Source organism: Triticum dicoccoides, chromosome 5B (assembly GCF_002162155.2).
Source record: "Triticum dicoccoides isolate Atlit2015 ecotype Zavitan chromosome 5B, WEW_v2.0, whole genome shotgun sequence".
In the NCBI taxonomy this organism is placed as follows: Eukaryota; Viridiplantae; Streptophyta; class Magnoliopsida; order Poales; family Poaceae; genus Triticum; species Triticum dicoccoides.
Genome location: NC_041389.1, coordinates 345,896,502 through 345,905,044, shown reverse-complemented (window position 1 = coordinate 345,905,044; position 8,543 = coordinate 345,896,502).

Below are 8,543 nucleotides of genomic sequence, written 5' to 3'. Positions count from 1 at the left end.
AACGTTACCTAGGGTGATTCCTGGCATCATGAGGTGGAAATGGGTGTGTACTGGTTAGATGTGTTTCTGCTGAAATACCGTAGATGGAGCTAGTCCTTCGTGACTACCGAAATCCGTTGGCTATGGTTAAATAGTACAAACTCTGCAGAGTCAAAATCATCCAAGAAATCATATCTTGATCAACGACTGTGTTCAACCTATCCTTATCAGTATCAGTCTCAGGGACAAAACTCCGGTGAACAAACATGAGTGTTTCATCCGGTTAATGGTTTATTCCTGTGGTTGGACTAACCCGTTTATTATCATGTGCCGAGTATTTCCTGTGAGTGATATATCTTCATGAATTTATTGAATACAAATGATGGAATATAAGCCCTTTCTGTGATGTCTCTCAGACGTCCGACTGTGGCACGCTTGCTATTTACTTTCAATATAAGCCCTTTTTGTGATGTCGCTCAAACGTCCGACTATGGCACGCTTGCTACTTACTTTCAACATAAGCCCTTTCTGTGATGTCTCTCAGACGTCCGGCTATGGCACTCTTGTTATTTATTTTCAGTATAAGCCCTTTACGAGATGTCGCTCAGACATCCGACTGTGGCATCTCTGTTATTTATTATAATCCCTTTTCAAGATGTCGCTCAAACGTCCCACTGTGGCGTCGCTGTTATTTACTTTCATTATAAGCCCTTTCCGAGATGTTGCATAGACGTTCGACTGTGGCACGCACTGTCATTTACCTTTCAATATAAGCCCTTTTCGTGGCGTTGCCCAGACGCCCGATTGAGGCATGATAATTTATTTATTCCACCTTTCGAGGCGTCGCTTCAGACACCCGAACGGTTTTTATTTATTTGGTTGGGATTTCGGGAGGATTACCGCCTGACTTCCTTTTTATTCTGCATACCGTGCAAGTTCATTATTTGAGTGTGCATTGCTAATTGCTCATGACGCATCATGTTTGCATTTGTTATATCTTATGTCCGGACTGTCTTGCGAGTACATTCAAAGTACTCATCTGGCTTGTTGATTTGGCCAAATGTTGACGAAGGCGATCTCATGGATGAAGAGTTCGATAGCGAGTCCGGCGCCTAGAGGAGTCCCAGTCAGTCTCGTGTGAATCCTGGAAATTTGGTCACTTGTATCATATACGCTTCCGTTACCCAAATAAATTCATCGAGCCTCACTTCGACGCTCGATGAGCTGAAAGATTAGGAGTCATGTCATCCACTCCACTGTGACTTATCCACCACCACTTTTATTGCGAGTCAGTAGTATGCCACCACACCATTGTGTCATATCCGCCCTTATGTATAATTATTGGCGTGCTTGTAATAAATTGTTGAGCACCTCAGCTCAACCTTGTAATATATTTTAGTCCCACTGGACTTCTGTATCAAGATTTTGTCTACCAGTAAGGAGGATTTTTCCTCATACTGGAAATAAAATGGTCGGTTTCTCAATAAGCATTTTATTGAAAAACCGGTCGTGACAAACTTGGTATCAGAGCCAGGCTGACTGTAGGAAGCCACTAGGTGCGATTGCTAATCGGTTATTAGCGTCTTAGTGCGATTTTAGCATTTTTACAAAATGTAGCAATTTTCTGTTAGTCATCATAAATTTATGATCTAACTATTCGGAGTTTTTTTCTACTTTTGTAGATGGCTAGCAGCGACTGTGAGTCTCAGGTGTTCGCCAATGTGCCAGAGGGGTTTATTAAGCTCCTCTCCTACATCATCAAGATCGTGATTGGGCCATCAGTCTGCCCAGTGTTCACACTCTACCAGCACAAGATCAGCGACATTCTGTCCATGCACCAGGCCGCGGTGCAGTTAAAGGGAGGGCGTGCGGAGTCATGTCACCTCCGATTTGTGGGTAGAGCCATGCCTACGGAGAGGCATGCCATACAGATGGCCGCCCGGGAGGTGATAGCTCATCTCCGAGATGTTCTTCCTTCAATGAAGACTCATCGCTACCGTTAGCTCGCATGCCACGTGCGTTACACCTGTCAGTATGCATTCACTTTCCCTAGGGGAGAGCGAGATGAGGCTATTGAGATGCTTGTTGAGTATCTCCAGGCTCTTGATGCAGCCTTTGATAACGTTGTGGACGACCTTGTGGCTGCTCGTATGGACTCAGTGCATGGCTGTTCCGCCAACAGGAGGGAGCTCCTCCACACATCACCACCACTGACTTTCGTCTCATCCTCAGCATCTTATTCACCTACCATCCTCGCCACCGCTCGTCGCCTGCCTACCACTGAGGAGTTTGACCAGGTCATTGCACCCACTCTAGTCCGTGCTGCACCACCTATGGTGCCCACTCCAGTCCGTGCTGCACCACCTTTTGCGCCCACTCCAGTCTGTGTTTCTCCTCCTATGGCGTCCGCTCCAACTACTCAGTGCAGCACTTCTCGTCTGGAGCCTATTAGTGAGGAGGAGGTTGAGTCCCCAGCCTCACTGGGCCTCACCCTCAGCAGGCCAAGGGAGATCCTTAACATCTTCGACTGAGTGCGCTTAGCTGTCACGCGATGTACCAGCTTGTGTGATATGTTTATATGTATATAGGTTGTGAGAAGTAGTTTGTATGCACATCATGTAGGAACTGGGAGAAGTGCACTAGCCTAAATAACATGTCAGGAATGTGTACGCACATCCTGAGTGATGTATTGTATAATTACTGCTTGCGTGTAAGATATGTACTGAGCGGTCTTTCTCCCTGCACAATCAATTATTCTCTTGAAAAATCTTGGAGCATTTAAAAAAAATTCCGCCTTTATGAATTTATTTATTTTTACGACCCTTTTTTCCCTCTCTTATGAGTTTTGCAAAATATATCCCTAGAGTGGAAAATGTCTCGCCCTCGGACTCGCTCCATGCCTAATCCGCCAGAAGAGAATTATGACACCCAAACTAGCAACAATTTCACGCAGGGGCAGTCAAGTCAACAGGGCAGTGATGCCACATTTTCTCAAGTCAGCCGCCTTTATGAACAGAGTCAACAACAACATCAGGAAATGATGAACCAAGTCATCAACATGGGAAATCACCATGGTCTGTATCAACAGCAATCCAAATTGTCTGAGCTACAAAAGACGCGTCCCCAACATTTTCTCACACTGACAAACCACTTGTGGCCGATGACTGGCTTCGAGACATGGAAAGAAAGTTAATTATTGCACAATGTTCAGACCGTGAGAAGGTACTGTATGCACCGCACTATCTCACTGGAGCGGCTGCATCATGGTGGGAGAATTTCCTACACATGCACCCCAATGAAAATGAGATAACCCGGGAGGAATTCAAAGAAGGTTTTCGTGGGGCACACATCCCCAGAAGTATGCTCAAGAAGAGGGAGTTTGATGATCTCAAGCAGAGGACCATGACGGTGACTGAATACAACAGTCAGTTTACACTATTGTCCTGCTACGCCAATGAGGAACGTATGTCTGAAAACAAGAAGATGGAAAAATTCTTGGACGGTCTGGCACCAGCGCTTAAATGCCAGCTGGTCGTACACACCTTTCCAGATTTCAAAACACTGGTGGATAGGGCTATTACCTTGGAAAATGAGCAACGCAGCTTGGAGGATTTTCGCAAGCGCAAGAGGGACCAGACTACACTTGCTCGCAACCAGTGAAGCAAGGCTGATTTTCAGAAAGGTGGAGCACTCAAACCCACGACCAATGTCTCACGGCCAATCAAGAATTTCCATGCAAGAGACAAGGAGTTCACATATCACCCAGGCGTTACCTATTACGCTTGTGGAGAAGAGGGACACTATGCCAAGCAGTGTCCCAAGCCAAGGTACTCGGCCCCAAAGACGAACAACGGTGGCAATAATTCAGCGCCCAAGCGAAATAATTTCTACCCCAATAACAACCACAAGAAGGGTCACCTGAATCATGTGACCAAGGAGGAGGCACAGAATGCCCCGGATATCGTACTCGGTATGTTCCCTGTCAACACAATACCTGCCACGGTTTTGTTTGATTCTGGAGCTTCTCACTCGTTCATTTCAAAGAGTTTTGCTTTGCAAAATGATTTTTCAATGCTTCCCTTGGAAAAATCCATGATCATCAAGTCCCTCGGGATTAAGCAAGTCACTCAGAGTTACTGCCAAGGTGTGGTTATTGAATTTGAGGCATTAAAGTTTCATGCGAATCTCATTGTATTGGAAAATAAGGGACTAGATGTTATCCTCGGAATGGACTGGTTAACCACCAACAAAGGATTTATTGACTGCTTCAACTGTACAGTAATTCTTACTCACCACCACGGGAAGACAATAAAGGTTTCAGCTCAAGAAAGACAAATACCACGGCGGCCAAGGTTGAACAAGGTGGACGTTTCAGAGTTAAACAAAGTCCCAGTGGTATGTGAGTTTCCAGACGTATTTCCCGAAGAACTACCAGGCATGCCACCAGACCGGGAAACAGAATTCAGCATTGAACTAGCACCTGGAACCACCCCCATATACAAGAAGCCATATAGAATGGCACCCTCCGAGTTAGTAGAATTAAAGAAGCAAATAAAGGAATTACTGGACAAAGGATTTATTCGAGCCAGCTCCTCATCTTGGGGTTCACCAGTATTATTTGCCAAGAAAAAGAATGGGACACTAAGATTGTGCATAGACTATCGAGCGCTCAACATGGTCACCGTCAAAAACAAGTATCCTATGCCAAGGATTAATGACTTATTTGACCAGCTCGCACAAGCCAAAGTGTTCTCGAAAATTGATTTGAGGTCGGGATATCATCAATTAAAAGTACGGACAAAGGATATTCCAAAGACAACATTTACCTCGAGATACGGCTTATACGAGTTTACAGTAATGCCGTTTGGACTGACGAACGCCCCTGCCTATTTTGTCCACCTCATGAACAAAGTATTTATGAAATTTATGGACAAATTTGTTGTGGTATTCATTGATGATATTCTGGTATACTCCAAGACACCAGAAGAGCACGCGGAACATCTCAGGGTTGTACTGGGAGAACTAAGGAAATATCAATTGTACGCCATTCAGCAAATGTGAATTTTGGTTAAGACAGGTCGGTTTTCTAGGCCACGTGCTAACCCAAGAAGGTGTTGCCATAGACCCGGAAAAGATCAAGGCCGTACTTAGCTGCAAACCACCAGCCAGCGTAACATATGTACGAAGTTTCCTGGGAATGGCAGGATATTATCGAAGATTTATTGAAGGATTCTCCACTATAGCAAAACCAATGACCCAGTTACTCAAGAAGGATAAAAAGTTTGTATGCACCGAAGCCTGCGAGGAAAGTTTCCAAGAACTCAAAAGGAAACTGACAACAGCACCAGTATTGGTTGTGCCCAACATACACAAAAGCTTTGAAGTATATTGTGACGCATCCTGAAAGGGCCTCGGATGCGTATTGATGCAAGAAGGCAAGGTACTCGCCTACGCTTCCAGGCAACCACGGAAACATGAAGAAAATTATCCTACTCATGACCTGGAATTGGCAGCAGTCATCCATGCACTCAAGGAATGGAGACACTTTTTGCTTGGAAACCGCTGTGAAATATATACAGACCATAAAAGCCTCAGGTATATTTTCACACAACCAGAACTCAATTTGCGGCAACGACGCTGGTTGGAATTAGTGAAGGATTATGATGTTGGCATACACTACCATCCAGGAAAAGCAAATGTAGTGGCAGACGCCCTTTGTCGAAACCCCAGTCCGAGCAATGACAGCCTACCAAATTTGAGACCAGAATTTCAGCAGGAGTTTGCCAAACTCAATTTAATAATGGTCACCGAAGGCAGTGTGTCGAATTTGGAAATACAGCCTACCCTGATAGAAAAGATTAAGGAGGCTTAGCGTGGACACCCCGGCATTGAAGGCATAAAAAGAAAAGTGAGTTTGGGCAAGGCCTCAGAGTTCCTCATAGACGAGCAGGGAATATTGTGGTACAGAGATAGGCTTTGCGTACCAAATATCAGGGACCTCAAACAGCAAATTCTAGCTGAAGGCCACACCGCCCCGTATTCGATCCATCCTGGAGGAACAAAAATGTACAAAGACCTTCAGGAAAATTTTTGGTGGCACGATATGAAAAGGGACATAGCCACATTCATTGCATGTTGTGATTCATGTCAACACATCAAGGCGGAGCACCAGAAACTAGCCGGACTATTAAAGCCAAACAAGATACCCGAGTGGAAATGGGACGAGATTGGAATGGATTTTATTGTTGGACTACCTCGTTCACGACATGGAAATGATGCCATATGGGTCATCACAAATAGACTGACTAAGGTGGCACATTTCATCCCGGTGAAGACAACCCACACCACTCAAAAGCTTGCCACGCTTTATCTCTCTCGTATCATCTGTTTACATGGAGTCCCAAAGACCATAATATCCGACAAAGGCACACAGTTCATCTCTAGATTTTGGGATCACCTACAACAGGCACTGGGAACTCAACTAGCATTCAGTACAGCATACCACCCCCAGACAGATGGACAAACTGAACGGGTAAACCAAATTCGAGAAGACATGCTGAGAGCATGTGTCCTCACCTATGGAACCAGTTGGGAAGAAAGCTTGCCGTATGCAGAGTTTGCATACAACAACAGTTACCAAGCCAGCCTACAAATGGCACCCTTTGAAGCCTTGTACGGGCGGAGATATCGTACCCCGCTAAATTGGTCAGAGAGCGGAGACAGCCTATCTTCGGCCCATATATGCTCAAAGAAGCCGAGGAAAAGGTTAAGCTAATCAGGGACCGACTCAGGACAGCTCAAAGTCGACAGAAGAGTTATTACAATCAAAAACATCATGGAGTCAGTTTTGAACCCGGTGAGTATGTGTACCTGCGAGTATCTCCTATGAGGGGCCTGAAACGATTCAAGGTTAAAGGAAAGTTGGCACCAAGATTCATCAGACCATTCTGTGTACTTGCACGAAGAGGCACGGTAGCTTACCAGCTAGACCTACCCGAGGAATTGTCAGACGTCCACGACGTGTTCCACGTATCACAGTTGAGGAAGTGCGTAAGCAACCCAGAGAAGCATGTATCCCATGAAGACATCGACCTACAACCAGACTTCACCTATAGAGAACGCCCAATAAAAATATTGGAGGAGTCTGAAAGGAGGACCCGTTAGAAAACAATCAAGTTTTTCAGAGTTTAGTGGAGCAATCTCACCGATGATGAGGCAACATGGGAAAGAGAAGATTTTCTTCGGACAGAACACCCACACCTATTTAAGGATCAGCTGAAATCTCGGGGACGAGATTTTTCCTAAGGGGGTAGGTGTTGTGACACTCCAAAAAAAAATTAATTGGTTTTCAACAAATTCTTTATTTGATTTGAAGGAGACTGTTCAAAACCTTTTAAAAGACTCTCCTTCTCAAATATTTTTCTCATATGTCAAAATCTTTATTTTTGGGTTATCCTCAACCCTGGTGTTTGGTTTTGAAGGCTTTTCATTGGTGTTGCCTCATCACAATTTATTTTGAAAGTTTTTTATTTAGAGAGAAATCCTTATGGTTTTGGTTTTATTCCTTTTACCCCAACCATCCTCTTTCACCATGCCCCATGTTAAAAAAATATTTTTCTTCCAAAACACCCCCCCCCACTTTGGTTCAAGTCAAGTAGCCAATCCCAGCAAGGTCAACCTATTTTTGATTTTTATAACATTTGTTTAACCCTAAAACCATTTCTGTCCTTATTTTTGAACCTAGGTGGTTTACAAAGGGAGTACCAATTTTCTTCTGAGTTTTGACCTCAAACCAACTCCTCTGACTAGTCCTTAGCACCCCCAACCTAGATCCATCAAGATCCACTCTTCCACAGTTCAAATATTTCAAAATTTGCCCACTGCAATTCTGGACCAGATTCATCATTTTTGGCGAAATTCATTTTTCTCTTCTCCAAAGGTTCTACCAAAAATCAGGCAGGCCCTGGGTGCATTGAGAGGCCACCCCACCAAAGATCAGCTCAAGGAAAATTCCCCACATGCCAAAATCATTTCATCGAACACGTGGCGGGCACTGTTGCTGTGCAAATTCAGAAAAAAATTCGGAGTCAGTGTCCAGTTTCAGAACATCGGCGTCATTTTCTTCAGAGATCATCGTCAATCTCACTAGTGCACGCGCTTCGCAGCTTGCTCACTGCACCCCTTCCTTATCCATGCGCCGCACACTCGCTTGGCCGGGAGTGGGTGTCGGTGGCGACATGTGTCGCCGACGCCAGCAGCTTCTGCGGTGGCAGAGCCACCCGTGGCGGCCAGCAGGGGTCAGCGCCAGCTTTCGGCGCCGTCCAGCACCGCCCAAGCCACCCGAGGCCTCCGCGTGCCCACCCCCTCCTCTGTGCACGCTGCGGCACCGTCGCCGTGGTCTGGCGAGCACACGGCGCGCTCCCTGCCGCCAACGAGCCCCGTGGGCCGTTCCGTCGAAGGATTAGAGTAACGCCCAAGTCTTGCCAAGTTCAGCTACTGGATGGCACTAGTAGACCCGCACGTTGATGGCCGACCGCCTGACAACCCCGTTCGCCCATCGCCCC